The sequence below is a fragment of the Furipterus horrens genome, unplaced genomic scaffold, assembly GCF_987537825.1.
Source record: "Furipterus horrens unplaced genomic scaffold, mFurHor1.1.pri manual_scaffold_2, whole genome shotgun sequence".
Taxonomy (NCBI): domain Eukaryota; kingdom Metazoa; phylum Chordata; class Mammalia; order Chiroptera; family Furipteridae; genus Furipterus; species Furipterus horrens.
In genome coordinates, this window is record NW_028327172.1 from 152,172,915 (window position 1) to 152,189,661 (window position 16,747).

The following is a 16,747-nucleotide window of genomic DNA, read 5'->3' on the forward strand; positions in this document are numbered from 1 at the left end:
GGCACTCTTCCTCATGTGTATTTCAAAATGCTATTTCCCCACATTAATAGTTATTAACATTTTGTCATATCTGTTTCAGATTTTTTTTTTAGTTAGTGAAAGAAACCAACCATTGTAGGTAAAGTTGAAGTACATCTTTCCCCCTTCCCAATTCTATTTCCCTTTCTTCCCCACATGCAATTGCTAGTATGAATTCATGTGTATTCTTAAGTCTTTTTCTAAATGTGCTTTTGTATATGGTAGGTCTATAATTTTAAGGACACATACAGTGTTAAATGATTATGAACATAAATGAGATAGTGCATATTTCATTGTTACTTTTAAAAAATTGTCCATTTTGACAATATCTAGCCATGTGCATTTATTAAGGAATAAAAAATATATCTCAATAGATATAGACTAAGTGACATTTTCAATTGTAACGTTTTGTATTGTCTACAGATGTCTTCTTTATGTGCCAGGTTGCTAATGAAAAATCCATCATTAGTCTTCTTTTACCAGATATGTCTTTTGAAAATATTTTCTCCCAGTTTGTGATTTGACTTCTCATTTTGTTGACATTTGACATTTTCTTTTTTAGAGCAGAAGTTTTCAATTTTAATGAGGTCCAGCTTATCAATTATTTCTTTCATGAATTGTGCCTTTGGTGTTGTATTTAAAAAGTCATTGCCACACCCAAGATCACCTAGATTTTTTCCTATGTTATCTCCTAGAGTTTTATAGTTTTGTATTTTACATTTAGGTCTGTGATCCATTTTGGGAAATACTTGGATTAGTATAATTCTTTAAAAGATTAAAACATACTAGTTGTAGTTCATGACAAGGTAAAACACTTCTGCCTTTAATTACTATGAGTCTAGTTCTGCTGATCCTATCAGATATTAAGCTTATGATTGTACTAAAATGTCCAAAAGCGGATAGTTTGGGGCAGTCCTACAAAGAGACCTTAAGTGTCATTTAACGTCACTAGAGGAAAAGTAATATATACTTATTTCAAGGATGTGGTATTCAAAACAGGTCTTGTAACTCATCAAAAACAGCAGGCCCAGTAGTACATCTGGTAATACCTAAAAAAGTCCAAATCAACAGGTTCCTCAAAGAGGTTTTTATACATCTTACAATAAATTTGTACTTTCATTTCATACAGAACATTTAAGAAAAACAGGATGGAGGATATTCATATTAAGCAGGTCTCTATGAACAGAATTGATGTAGGTTGCTACATTTAATGTGTCTTTACTTTTTCTATTTTAAAATTAAACTAATTGTTTTCAAACATCACTTCCTGTCTCTGAACTGCTGGGCACCTGTATATTGTGATTACAGCCATAAGGAGATTTTGGCATTAAAACAGAACCACTGAGTTTTTGGTAAATGGAAGTGCAGTCACCGATGTGCTCAGCTGAGTTTTGCATTAACTTCTTACTACGTACGTGCAGTCTTTACATCCCTCAAGGGCTAGTTTAGGTAACCACCTTATTCTTCACTGGTCATCTCAGAGCCTAGTGGCATCTGCTAACCTAGAGAAATTGAATGGAGAAGCTGTAATGGATCTAAGAGATCGCTGGATTCAGAAAACCCAAGGCCTGGAGGAATGTGGGACTGGCTGTTGCCATAGTGGTGTTACTTTGAGAACCAATAGAACCAGGACTAGAGTCCATGTTCCTTCCCTCCAACTCAGATCTCTACCATTCTCATATCCCATCCTTTCTGAATACCTCAACCTTATGCATTCTAAATCAATCAAAATATGAAGTCAATGATTTGATTTTGTGTAATTTGAAGCACTAATTAATTTTATGTTTAAAATATTCAAACTTTGAAGACCGATTTCTCTGGATACTTAATGATATGTTGGTGGTGACTTAGTTAAGAATGATGATGGATTAACTTCTGTGCTAAATGATCATAATTTATGGGATCATCTAAAGAGGATGGGAGACGTGAGCTTTGGGCTCACATAAGTTAGACTTATGACTATCATTTAAAATAGAACATAAGTTATTGAGCCTTTACTGTTGTCAGGCCCTGTTTTGGGCATTGAGGACATGGCATTGAACAAGCCCTGTGTATTATTACATGTCGTGGAGCTTACTTGTAAGAGAACAACTCCTAATTTGTTCTTTTTCATCCCTATTCCCAGAGCAGTGGGATTAGAAGAGCAGGGAGAGTTCTTTTCCCTCTCTCTGAGCTCCCAGATCACTTAGATGAACAAGGTATTACAAAATGAGGTATCTATGTAATCACTGATTCCATGGGCTCAGCAGCACAAAGGAAATTGTCTTGACCTAAAGCCAGTGTACAGGTATGCTTTAAGGAAAATAGGAGCTTTAGAATAAAGGTGCTGAACCTTTCAGAATCTCATTTTCTATATCTGTGAATTAGAACTAATAATAGCTTGTGAACGTCAAATGAGGTTACTAAGGGAAAGTGATTGGCCTCACATATGAGATGTTTAATAAATACGTGCTGTTATTTTTGTTGCTATTTATTATGTAGTTGAGGAAATAAAGATCTCAGTGTGCTTAGGTTTTCTTAGTCTTGTCCTCCTATAATACCACAATTCTTAACCTTTTTGGTTTTCTTACTACACAGACAAATTAAGTTCACAAGGATAATAACATGATTCCAGGGATATATCTGAAACTAACCGAAATTCCACCTCTCAAAATGCAGATGGAATGCAGATGAATTTAGTGACATCATTATTGAGAGGTTTTTGTCCAGTGGTTAAAATCCTGGGCAGAGTTACATTGGGCAAACTACTTAACCCTTTTGTCCCTAAATATTCTTATCTATAAAGCAGAAGTGAAAACATATTTAACCTGTTCGATTGGGTTGTTGTGGACATTGAATGAGTTTTTATGGGTAAGGTACTTAGAACAGCTTTTGTTAGTAATATGCATACTGTTACTGATTGTTATTTGTTGAGAAACTCTTGACTTAATTCTGAGTTATAAAAATAAATTGCAAGCTTCAATAGTTTAGTTATAACAAATATTAATCTCATCTTTTAAAATATCTTTTTTTCAATTTCAGTTGACATACAGTATTTTAGATTCATGTATACAAAATAGTGACATTTATATAACTTATGAATGATCACCTCAATTAATCTCATACCCATCTGACACCATACATAGTTATTACAATACTATTGGCTACATTTCCTATGCTATACTGTATATCCCCATGACTATTTTGTAATACCAATTGGTACTTCTTTTAAAAATTTTTTATTTTATTTTATTTTTATATAGAGGGGAAGGGAGGGAAAAAGAGAGGCAGAGAAGCATTGATGTGAGAGAGAAACATTAATCGGTTGCCTCTTGTATGCACCCCAATTGGGCCCAGACCTGCAACTTAGGCATGTGCCCTGACAGGGAGTTGAACCCGTGACCTCTTGAGTTGTGAGATGACGCCCATCCAACTGAGCCACACTGGTCAGGGCGCAGTTTATACTTCTTAATCCCTTCCCCTTTTCTACCCATTTCCCCAAACCCTTCCCATATGGCAACCATCAAAATGTTCTTGGTATCTATGAGTTTGTTTCTATTTTGTTTGTTCATTTATTTTGATTTTCAGTTTCCACATATAATTGAGGTCATATGGTATTTGTCTTTTTCTGACTGACTTATTTCACTTTGCATTATATACTCTAGGTCTGTCCATATTCTGGTAGATGGCAAGATTTCATTTTTTATATTTGAGTAATGATCCATTGTGTATATGTACCACCTCTGTATCCATTCATGTATCATATAATAGAAAGATCAAGGTTTTAAGAAAGTGATTACGAAATGAAATAGAGAAGGAAACCAACATTTATTGTGCATCTTCTATGTGCTAAGAACTATCCATGTAATACCATTTTTACTTCTTCAAAGCAGAACTGTACATAAGGTATTAAGAGGGGCATTATGAGGACCTAAAGTTCAGGGAGTCATAGGAGAACACAGCTTGGCATTAGAGTTCGGGCATAGTGAAAGGAGTATCTTTGGAGTTAGATTCAACTTCAGGTCCTGCCCTATTTCTTTCTTTATTGACTTGGACAAGTTGTTGACCCTTTAAATTCAGAGAGCTATTATGATAGTCAGATGAGAGAATTTTGTAAATCACTTAGCATGTAAGTCTTATGCTTGTAAATTTTCAAGCGATGAAGTGATTGTGTTAATGTATTAAAAATAATTGGAAACATAGGTCTGGATAATTCTAAAACTCATTCCATCCTTACACTGCTCATCATATTTCATAAAGACTAATTTGTGTTAAAATTAATTAATTGACTTGATAAAGTTTACAAAAGCTATGCTATATACAGGGTGGGGCAAAAGTAGGTTTATAGTTGTCAGTACGCAAAACACTGAGTTTATACTTGTATAATTAATTATTGCATACAAGCATAAACTTAATGTTTTGTGTACCACAGCTGTAAACCTACTTTTGCCCCACCCTGTATTCCTAGGTTATTGAACAGTGGTAAAGACACATTAACATTGAGAAATTTATAGAGATTTTACACTGAGAAACTATCCATAAGAAAAAGGTTCAAAGTGAAATTTATCTTTTTAGGTGTAAAGGCATTTTGATGTGAGCTGAGTTCAGAATTCTCCTTTAAACACACCTTGTTTGTCATTTACCCAGTGTTCTGTCTTGCATCTTTAATCTATTGGCTCAGGTCTACCTGTCTTTAAAAATAGTAACAATAAGAAAAACCCAGTACCTCTTTTGGAAACTCTCTGGCAACTTTGTTTTGTCCTGTTGTTACACTGTTACTCATAACTTCCTAATGGGATGTGTATACTGCATACTTCCCTTTCCTCAGCACTTATCCATAGTTCATGGTACCGATGAATATTCTACTTATCTGTCTGCTTACTATTTGCAGGTATATCTCTGCTTGGTTCTGCCCTTGACCTATCTACCACCCAAAACCTCCACTCTAATAAAACTGGTAAAGAGGATACTTCTAGCAGTGTTTTCATATTTCATAATATCGACAGCATTTGGAGAGGATTATCCTTCTTCCTGAAATTCCCTCTGCCTTGGCTCCCATGATGGTGTCAGAAAATGAATCTTTGAGACACAGTTCCTTCCTGCCTCCATATAAACTCCTTAGGCTGACATTCAGGATTATTGTCTTCTTATCTGCCACTTTCATTCCAACATTTGCCTGTTATTTCATCCCAACTGTAATTGACAGTTTCCTTAACATGTCTTATTCTTTTCACTTCCATATGTTTGCTCAAGTTGTTGAGAGACCATGTAGATTAATGCTTGGGCTCTTCAGTTGGGCTCTCTGTTCTTTTCTTTGATCGTTTGAAGTTTTATTTTATTTTATTTTACTTAAGTATTTATTTATTTTTAGAGAGGCAGGGAAAGAGGGAGAAGTAGAGGGAGAGAAACATTGATGTGCGAGAGGACTATTGATTGTTTGCCTCTCATACACCCGCAAATGGGGACCTGGCCCACAACCCAGGCATATGCCCTAACTGGGAATCGAACCAGCAGCTTTTCAGTTCACAGGATGGTGCTCAATCCACTGAGCCACACCAGCCAGGGCTGCAGTTATTTTTTATTTAAAACTCTGAGGCCAGGGCAGGTGCCTGTCTTGCTTGTTTCTACTTTAATTCTCTGATCAAGGCAGACATAAGGAAGGCCAAATTTAAGGCTCAACCAGCCTCTGTATGTCGTCAGTTATGGTCCTTAGGCCCTACTGGTTTCAGGGCTCACCACCAGGTTTCCTCACTGTACTTATTTTTGTTGCCAAGCAGACCAGGATCCTGTGCTCTTGTCCCAGTGGCTGCTCTTGGTTTCAGTCCTTGCTAGTATGAGCTTCTTCCTTGGTCCCTGCATCCCTGTCTTCTCGTCGGCCTCCTTTCCTGGGGACTGAAGCCCTGCCTCTCATGGAGTCCATGTTTAGGGTTCCATAAAACTGCCTTTCTAGATGGTGAAGAGCCTTTCACACTGATTCCCTAGGGCTGCCACAGTTGCTCTGCTCCATTCCACCCACGTGATTTGGAGACTGTTGCCCTGTGAGGGAGAAAATGCACTCCTCTATTTGTCTCCTCTACTACTCTCAATACCATACTACCTCACTATTTCACTTCTGACACAAGATGTGTGGGTTTTACACACATCAAGCAATTCTGTGACACCAGCTGGGTATCTTACAATTTAAGACACTTGAAGATAGTGTCAGATCAGTCAGCCCCACAAGACTGCCTCCATCCTCACTTCAGATGCCAATCACAAGTCCAGGCTGTCACCTGTGCATCTGACCCACTAGCCGTAAATCAGAGAGGTTCCCATAGCCCCGTCACTGGGTTCAATTAATTTGGTAGGCCAGCTCACAGAATTCAGGAAAACAGTTTGCATACTGCATTACTGGTTTGTTTAAAAAGAAAAGGATGTAACTCAGAGTAGCCAGATGGCAGGGTAGGGCAGGGTCCGGGGGAAGGGGCGCAGAGCTTCCATGCCTGCCGTGGGCTCACTGCTTTCTGCACTTCCAGCCTGGAAGCTCTCCGAAGCCTTCCTTTGTTTCCTTATGGTGGCTCTATTACATAGGCATGGTTAAGTCACTGGCCTTTGGTGACTGCACTCAATCTCTACCTATTCTCCTCTTTCTGGAGATAGGGGATTGGGAATAAAAGTTTCAACCCTCTAATCAAGATTGGTCTCATCCTTAGGGACTTTCCAAAAGTCACATCATTAACATAAACTCAGGTGTGAATATCAAAAGGCACTTTTATGGCTCTTATCACTTAGGAAATTCCAAGGGTTTTAGGAGCTCTGTGCCAGAACAGGGAGGAAGACCAAATATATATTTCCTACTATAAATCACAATATCACATATCCTTTCTTGAAAATTCTAATACCTACCGTCACTTGAGTAATGACTAAGTTTTGCCTTGCTCCTGTTAAAAAATATTATTCAAACTGTTGAAGAAAAAATTATTCATGACACTTACTGAACTAAGGCAGACTTCATTTCAGGGAGGCTATTGTGATGATTATAGGGACCACTGCAGTGGGGTCTTGCAGTGAGGGAGAAAGATTGGACTCAACTCCACATACAGCATGGTCAAGTGAGAATTTATAGCCAAGGAGCAAGGTGGAGGCCCCTGGATGGAAAATTACTAAAATGAAACATCAGGGAATGAGGAGGATTCTGGCTAAACTGACCTTGCTAAAGGTAGACTAGGGTGATCATTCATCACCTGGGGGATGGTGGAGGATAAGAAACCTCCTTAGATATTGAGACTGATGAGATATTCAAAAGTGGAGGCTTTTGGTTAAACTGGTTTATAAGGATTGTTGCTGAAATTCAACAATGCAGATAGGAACATGGATGTCAAAAAGTCAGGCCTGGTTGAGAAAGTTTGGGGGAGCCCGAGTAGTTTTTTGGGCACTGAGGGAATCTTTGTCACCCCTCCTTCAGCTGCAGCTGCTGGGTCTGCTTCTGAGCCAGGACTCCTCACCTCTACTTCCACCCCCTTTATTCACATCTATAGGCTCTGGGCCCACATATCCTGACTGTTTAGGTCATGCTTCACAGCCAGATCTTGAGAAAAGAATGATTAATGTTGATTTCAAAGGTCTTCTGTACATTTCTCATGAGCCAATCTAATTTTTCATTACACTAAATATTGACGGGAAAAACATATCTCTGTAGTATTTTTAAGATCCAACTGATAGTGGTGACCAAGGTAGGAGGAACATTTTTTTGGCTTTATTCCTTCTATAATACCTCACCTCTCCCCATTATATGGTAGGAAGAATTGCTGTTTTCTGGATATTTATTTGGGGAATTACACAAGTACAGCTTTAGCACTCTATATCTCTCTTCCTCATCAGATCACATCCCTAATTTCTTAAATCCAAGAGCTACAGTTGCCCGCTAGTAAGAGCCTTTTCATTCAGTATATCTAGATGCAAAGCAATTTGTACACACTATCATTAAAGAATTTTAGTTTTTTAAAAAGTATTTTAAAATTGCACATGACTGATATGTGATCAGGGTCCTTAGAGACACAGTACAAGCAGACTCAAGACATTCATTTTCAAATGTGAGGCTGTGGCCTTGTGTCAGCCTTCTCGAGCCACGGGAGTGAGAGTCCTTGATCTGAGTATCCAAACAAACTTGAAGTCCTTAGGCTCCATGATCTCCCTAGAACAGGAACAGCTTTTTGTGTATTATGTCAGTGTTTCTGAGGACTGCTAAAGAACAAAATTCAGCTAAATAGATTTTTAAAGGTCTTACTGGCTTTATTTAATGATTTATGAATGGGCAGCATTGCATCTAGCAGATAAAAGGGAGCTCTGAGGACCTGTAGCAAATGGAAGACTTATAGGCAGAAGGGAGCGGGAAGAGGAAGTTAAGCTAGCAAAAAGTATATTGGTTATGGCAAGGTCACTTTCCTTTAGGGGGTCACGGGGGTCTGTTAGGCAGATTACCTCACTAATGCTGATGAGGTGGTTCCGATTCACTAGTTTCAGATTCCATTTCTGGGAGAGCTATAACTAATTAAGTCTCATTTTAGTGACGTGGGGCTTAGCATAAGTGAACCCATTTTGGGCTTGTTGGTGTGTGTGTTTTTTTTAAATTTTCACCCAACTATAAGTTTATTGATTTGGAGGGGGGTGAGAGAAAGAGAAACATCGATTGGTTGCCTCCTGTATATGTCCCAGCTGGGGACTGAACCTGCAACCTAGGTATGTGCCCTGACCGGGAATAAAAACCCATAATCTTTTAGTACACAGGATACCTCTCCAACCCAGTAACCTGGTCAGGGCTATTGTGTTTTTTTTCTTTCTTCCTTCCTTTCTTTCTTAATTTCTCTTTCTTCCCTTCCTTCCTCCCTCTTTCCCTCCCTCCCTCCCTCCCTCCCTCCCTCCCTCCCTCTGTCTCTCTCTCTCTTTCTTTCTTTCTTCTTTCTCTTTTAACAGAACAGAGGGTCCATAGCTTTCATATGATTCAGAAATGTCATTCACGAGTTAGACTGCATTTGATCTAGCTCAGAAGATCTGTACAAGGTGAGAGATTTTTAGAGACCCAGTGAGCAGAAACAAGGAAGTTAACTGAGCATTGCCAACTGGATAAGCAGGGTTACTTTTTTTTCTTTTTTCTTCTTTTTTAAAGATTTTATTATTTCTTTTTAGAGAGAGGGGAAGGGAGGGAGAAAGAGAGGAAAAGAAACATCAATGTGTGGTTGTCTCTTGTGCCCCCAACCGAGGACCTGGCCTGCAACCCAGGCATGTGCCCTGACTGGGAATTGAACCAGTGACTCTCTGGTTTGCTGGCTGGCACTCAACCCACTGAGCAACACCAGCCAGGGTAAGGTTACTTTTCTTATATGGAGCAAAGGGAAGTCTTGGTGCCAGGTCAGGTGAGTTTTACTGAGCAGGCAAATGTTAATTCTTTTTACCTAGGCTTTCTTTTTCTGGGAGAGCTTAGCATGGAAATGTAGTTGTATTTTGGTTTGCTGATGTGGGGATTAGCATCTTTGGCCTAGTCTGATTAACACTACTATGACCATTTTTAGGATGGAAGGGTAGGGATAGTGGTTTGCCTGACTTCATTGAACCCTTGTAGAAGTCCAGTGACTGCTCCGGATCTGGTCTTTGACTTGTTCCAGTAAAAAATGCATTGCTGACCATCAAAGAAACTTCCAGCCAAGATGGAGGCGTAGACAGACATGCTGCATCTCCCTCCACAACTAAGAAGGAATAAAACTACCTCAAAACCAGAAACGACCAGAAATTCCAGAATATCAAACTGCATGGAAGTCCAGCAAACAAAGATATAATGAAGAAACACTCATCCGGACAGGTAGGAGGGGTGGAGCCAGGGCAGAAAGGACGAAGTGTGGTGGTGGTAGCGGCAGGGCAGCAGCAGCAGGCCGGCAGAAAGCACAGTCACACGTATTAAAAAGTCAGGAGGGACACCTGGGGAGTGTTCCCAGCTCCTCACCGGACCTAGCAGCTCACAGTCCCAGCACCGGGGAAAATCAAGCCTCATTGCTTCTGACTGTGCAGACCAGTGGGGGGTTGGGGCAGAGGCAGAAACTGCCAGTCTCTCAGCAAAATCCACTTGTTTCAAGGACCCCCATGGTCCTAGAATATTCGCAGACACACCCACTCTGGGAATGAGGCCAGAGGCACCAGTCCCATACAGAAGTGGGGGAAGTGCCTGGAAAAGGGGTAAGTGCGGGGCAGGCAGCATTGTTTTCTCTCATACCCCTCCCCCACATACAGCGCCACAATGTGGTGAAACAGGTCGCCCTGTACTGACGAATCCCTAAGGCTCCATCCCTTACAACATAACAGGAGCTACAGCTCTACCTGGGACTCGGAGGCAAACAAATACAGGAGCCTGTCAGAATGAGGAGACAGAGAAGTATGGCCAAAAAGTGAAAACAGATCAAGGACAACGTAACAGACTTAGAATTCAAAACACTGGTGATAAAGATGCTCACAGGCTTGACAGATATGCTTGAGTATGGCAAATGCATGAGAGAAGTGAAGGCTATGCTAAGTGAAACGAAGGAAAATTCACACGAAACCAATGTTAAAGGGAAGGAAACCGGGGTTCAAATCAATGATTTGGAACATAAGGAAGAAAAAAACAGTAAAGCAGTGCAGAATGAAGAAGCAAGAATTGAAAAAAAAAAATGAGGAAAACTTCCCAAATTTTGCCAAGGAGGTAGACATACAGGTCTGGGAAGCACGGAAGTTTCCGGGCAAGCTGGACCCAGAGGAGACCACACCAGGATGCATCATTATTGAGATACTAAAGATGAAAGACAAAGACAGAGTCCAGGGGGCAGCAAGAGAGAGGCGGAGAGTTGCCTACAGAGGGCTGCCTATAGGACTATCAGCTGATTTCTGAGAGGACACTTTGCAGGCAGGAAGGGACTGGCAAGAAGTATTCAATGTGATGAAAAGCAACCTACAACCAAGATTACTCTATCCAGCAAAGCTATCATTTGGAATGGAAGGGCAGGTAAAGTGCTTCCCAAACAAGGTAAAACTAAAAGAGTTCATCATCACCAAGCCATTATTATATGAAATGTCAAAGGGACTTACTTAAGAATAAGAAGATCAAAACTATGAACACTAAAGTGACAACAAACTCACAACTATCAACAACTGAATCTAAAAAATAAAAACAAAATCCAACTGAGCAAACCAGAATAGGAACAGAATCAGAGGTATGGGGATCATTTAGAGGGTTATCAGCTGGGAGGTGGTGGGGGTGAAATGGGGATATGGTGCAGGGATTAAGAAGCATAATTGGTTGGTACAAAATAGACAGGGGGAAGTTAAGAATAACATAGGAAAGGGTGAAGGCAAAGAACTTATAAGCATGACCCATGGGCATAAACTAAGGGGGATGGGATTCCTGGAGGGAACGGGGGTACTGGTCAGAGGGGAGCAAAGGGGAAAAGATTGGAACTACTGTAACAACATAATCAATAAAATATACTTAAAAAAAAAAAGACAATCTGGTAAGACTTTTTTTCCAAGTTGGCAAAGCATCTCTTAATAATGGAAATTTAATAAACACTTAGGACTACCTGAAATTTGAATCAACTTAGATAATATTAAAACTTAATAATCTAGCCCTGGCTGCTGTGGCTCAGTGAGTTGAGCGCCGTCCTGTGAGCCAAGTGTCGCTGGTTTGATTCCCAGTCAGGGCACATAACTAGGTTGCACGTCAGTTCCCCAGTTGGGGGTGCGAGTGAGAGGCAACCGTACAGTGATGTTTCTCTCCCTCTCTTTCTCCTTTCCCTCTCTCTAAAAATAAAAATAAATAAATTATTAAAAAAAAAGAAACAACTTAATAATCTAACAGTAAAAGCTTTATTTTTAAAAAAATATATTTTATTGATTATGTTATTACAGTTGTTGCAATTTTCCTCCTTTACCCCTCCATGACTTACCCCCACTCCCATTGGCAATCCCCCTATTTAGTTCTTGTTCATGGATCATGCATATAAGCTTTGACTTCACCCATCCCTATACTGTTCTTAACATCCTGTCTGTTCTGTACCTACTAATTTGTACTTCTTAATCCCCGACCTTTCCTCCATTCTCCCCTTCCCCCTCTCAGCTGATAACCCTCAAAATAAACTCAGTATCTATGGTTCTTTTCCTGTTCTGCTTGTTTGCTTAGTTTGTTTTTAGATTTAATTGTTGATAGTCATGAATTTATTGCCATTTTAATGTTCATAGTTTTGCTCCTCTTTTTCTTAAGTATGTCCCATTAACATTTCTTAGAATAATGGTTTGGTAATGATGAACTCCCTTGGCTTTAGCTTGTCTGGAAGCATTTTATCTGCCCTTCCATTCTAATGATAACTTTGCTGGATAATCATCTAGATTGTAAGTTCTTGCTTTTCATCACTTTGAATACTTCATGCCAGTCCCTTCTGGTCTGCAAAGTTTCTTTTGAGACATCAGCTGACAGTCCTATGGGAATGCCTTTGTAGTTAACTTTCTTGTTTTTTCTTGCTGCTTTTAAGATTCTTTCTTTATCTTTAGCCTTTGGCATTTTAATTATGATTTGTCTTGGTGTGGTTCTTTTTGGGTCCAACTTGTTTGAGACTCTCTGTGCTCCTGGACTTGTATGTCTATTTCCTTCACTAAATTAGGGAAGTTTGCTTTCATTATTTTTTCAAATAATTTCCAATTTCTTGCTCTTTTTCTTCTCCTTCTGGCATCCCTATGATGGGAATGTTGGACCTGTTTAAGTTGTCCCAGAGGCTGCTTATACTACCCTCATTTTTTGGATTATTTTTTCTTCTTGTGGTTCTGATTGAAAGTTCTTTTCTTCCTTGTGTTCCATATCATTGATTTGATACTCGGCTTTATCCATTCCACTGTTGATTCCCTATAAATTTTTCTTTATTTCACTTGGTGTAACCTTCATTCCTGCCTGGGTCTTTTTTATGCTATTGAAGTACCCAATGAGTTCCTTGAGCATCTTTATAACCATGCATCTGGTAGATTGCTTATTTCCATTTTGTTTAGTTCTGTTTCTGGAGTTTTCTGTTCTTTCATTTGAGCCATATTTCTTTGTCCTCATTTTGTCAGCCTCCCTGTGTTTGTTTCTACATATTAGATAGAGCTGCTATGACCCCCTGTCTCAGTAGTGTGGCCTATTGTAGAAAAGTGCTCCATTAAGTTGGATGGGGCAGAGCTTAAGGTAAATTGCAGAGCAGGGCAACCCATGTGAACCAGGTTGATGGAATCTCTGATACTGTGTAGCCACTCTGTGGCTCTGTGTGGGTGATGGCTCAGAAAGGGGACAGTGCCACTGCCTGACCTCTGGAGTACTGTCCAGGAGGAAGCTGTCCCTGGGTTTTGGCCCCAATGCCAGACAATTCAGCCTCTCCTCGTATGCCATACTTGCCCTTCCAGCTGCTGCTCAGGTGCTGGAGCCCTGAGAGAGCAAGTCTACAAAATATTAAGTCCATTGTGGGACCTTTAAGAGGAGACACTTGAGAATCCTGCAGTTTCTTCCACTACCCCAACCCCCACTGGTTTTTACAGCCAGAAGTTATGGGCATTTATCTTCCTAGCACTGGAACCCTGAGCTGGGAGCCCTTGCTCCTGAGGTATCCCTCTAGATTTTTATCCACCACACAAGGGTGTGGGACAGCTCGTTCCACGTCTCCATGTCTCCACCCCTCCCACCCTTCTGGATGAATGTGACTTGTTTAATTCCTTGGTTATCAGACTTCCATACAGCTCGGTTTTCTGACGATTCTGGGTGATAGTTGTTTTGCAGTTTAGCTGTAATTTTTGCTGTGGTTGTGCAAGGGAGTAAGCTGTTTTACCTACACCTCCATGTTGACTGGAAGTCACAAAAGCTCCATTTCTAACATACATATCTGGGTGAAACTCTCACTCACATAAAAGCTGCAAGTTCATTCTGTTTCCTCAAGAGTCTCTTCTCAGTTGCACTTCTTTACAGATTATAATAATTATTTTTTTAATTTTTGATAAAAGATAAGCTGGGAAGGGGAATGTCCTGAACTGCTAGGTGGAACTACCAGCCAAAAACAAACTGGAGAGTTGAATAGTAAGATTTTATAGCTTTAAAGGGGAAGCTCATGAGATTTAAAAGAGAAAGGGGGCCTATGAAAGATAAGGACCCTGACTTATCTGCAACCTAAGAGATTGGGCCTGATTTGATGGCTGGGTTAATCAGAAAAATAATAAAACTGTAATACCACCATCTCAACCTCAAGGAAACCTATAAATATCATCATGAAGAAGCAAAACTAATACTTTCCCTTATCAGTTGGTTAGGCCTATATTAAGATTTACAATGAAAACTCTTTATTCTTAATTTTTGCAACAGTTACACAAAGTGACCCAAGTAATGGGGCCTATTGATTGCTCCAGGCATCATCTCCTCGTTGTTAAAAAGAGGTAGTTTTGCAATGTCTACTCTATGTGAATGATCTTCAATTGCATTATAATGTCCTTGGTTTAAAAAAATGTGACAATGTCTCAAATAAATTCTATTTTCTTTTCCCTAAACCACTTGAGAACATTTTTCCAAGCATTAATCTCACAAACCAGCCAAGATGCCTAAGAGAAAAATTATAGCTGTACAAGTTCTGAAAATCTTGCTAAACTTGCCTGTGGTTAAAGGGTTATTTCTTTTCCTTAATGCCTGAAGAGTAAATTGTTATGAAAGGAAAGACAGAACAAAGAACCCAATAAATTACCATTTGGAAGGCAATGACATTAGTATTACAGATATTTAGGTGAGGCAGGGGTTACATAAAACCACTGGGCTCCTGTTCTTTGTTTTCATTTTTGTTTTTTTGCATTGAGTTTATTTTTGATTACTAACCTACCTCATTCACATTGACTTTATGTTAAATATTCATTGCATCCCTGCAATATTCCATCTTAGTATTACTTATAGTACTAATTGCACTTTTTCAGGCTACTTTATTTTTCAGTTCAGGGCCCTTTATTTTGGTAACGACATACACTGCCAGGTTATAAATGCCCTTTTTTTTTTTAAACAGAGGAAGTTTGGTGGTGGATATCAGGCCATTTGATCTTTTTATGACTAAGAGTTCCAGTTCAGGTTTCTTACTGGTAAAATGTAAATGTACACCTACACATATATATGTAATTGATGTCAAAATTCAGGTTAGTCACTAGGAGAAGATTCGCTACCTAAACTTTCTTCTGTATTTTCTTACCTTTTCCCTCAGGCACTGGTGCATCTGGCCCTCAAGAAGTTCTGGGTCTAGTCCTTCTGCTATCAGTGCCACCACTGGTATACCCACTTGAACCATTTTGAGACATCTGGCATATCTTGGATGCTTGGCTACAGTTGAAAGATATTCTCTGCTATTACTTCATTTTCCTGTGGTCCAGAGCCTTGTAAACCTTTCTGCTATGATTGTTCTGACGTGGTTTCAGAATGTGACTTCATTTGTGATACTGGTGACACAGTACATACTTCAAATGTGACATCCTCTAGGCCTGGGCTATGTGACAACTTTGCCTCGAAAATATTGCAAGTTGTTTCATTAAGTTATATATGACGATCAACAAATGGCACATCAGAAGTACCCTTTTCCAGGACCAAGTAAATTTCTCACACACTTTCCTTCAATGTAGCAGAATCACACACTACCAATTCCTAACAAAATTTACTATCAATTTTACTAACTTACTAATTACTAATTAATTTTACTAAATTTTACCATCAACTCCTAACAAAACTATCTTTCAAAAGAATTGCCTATTTTTGTTTTGTTTTTAATCACCAGTAATGAATTCTGGAACTGCCCAAGCTTTTTAGAAAAAAAGGTATTTTATAAACTGTAAAAAAGTATTTATTTATACGTTGACTCCTTCCACCCATAAAAGATCTGAGGTAGCTTACAGAGACACAAACAAGAAGCTAGAGCTTTTATTTATCTATGAGGGTTGTTTTGTTTTTCAATGAGAAAAAGGCAAACAGGTTATGTAGGGGAGTAGATACAAAAACTGTCAGGTAAGATATTGTCATATGCTGACATGGCAAATAAATTACAAAAACATACACTTCTACAGATCTTGGCAACACTGAGTATTTATAGATGTTCTTTCCTTTGATTCACAAGCCTCTGGGGTGGTTAAACCTCCATGCCATCCTTCCTGTCCCAAAGTCACAAAATAAGAAGGGACAGACCCGGGTCTAGAACTCAATGTTCCTTAAATCCTTTTATGCACGTGGGGCTTTTCCAAACCGAGCCAAGATGAGGCCTCTAAGGAGAGGCCACCAAGAAGACAAGAGTGTAAAATAAACAAACAAAAAGATTTTATCAACTATCAGTTGAACCAAAACCAAAAGTATTGCAACTTGCCTACAGATATAAACTACCTGGTAAGTTTTCCATTTTACTTAAAAAATAATTAAATATATGGTTTAACCCCTATTAATTTTACTGACTAATAACTACATGTACTGAGAAACTACCAGGCACAACACTGGAATCATAAGATATAATCGCTACTCTGAGAAAACAATGTGTTCTGGGAGAGACAGGGTTCCACATAAATTGGTAAACTGGCCCAACAGGTTGGGGAAATGTGCAGTTATTGCTACCCAGCTACTAAAGGGAAACAACTCTACCAAAAAGCCTATGTGTGATATCACAACGAAACTACTCCAGAATGAAGACTTAGGGCTCAACCTTGAGGTGAAATTGCTTCTCAAGTATAA

General features: G+C 39.2%; 1 protein-coding gene across 3 annotated transcripts in view; it reads left to right on the forward strand.

Annotated features, from left to right (window-relative positions):
- MPP7 (MAGUK p55 scaffold protein 7) overlaps window positions 1-16,747 on the forward strand; it is a 293,758-nt gene that overhangs the window by 16,465 nt on the left and 260,546 nt on the right. The window lies entirely within an intron of this gene.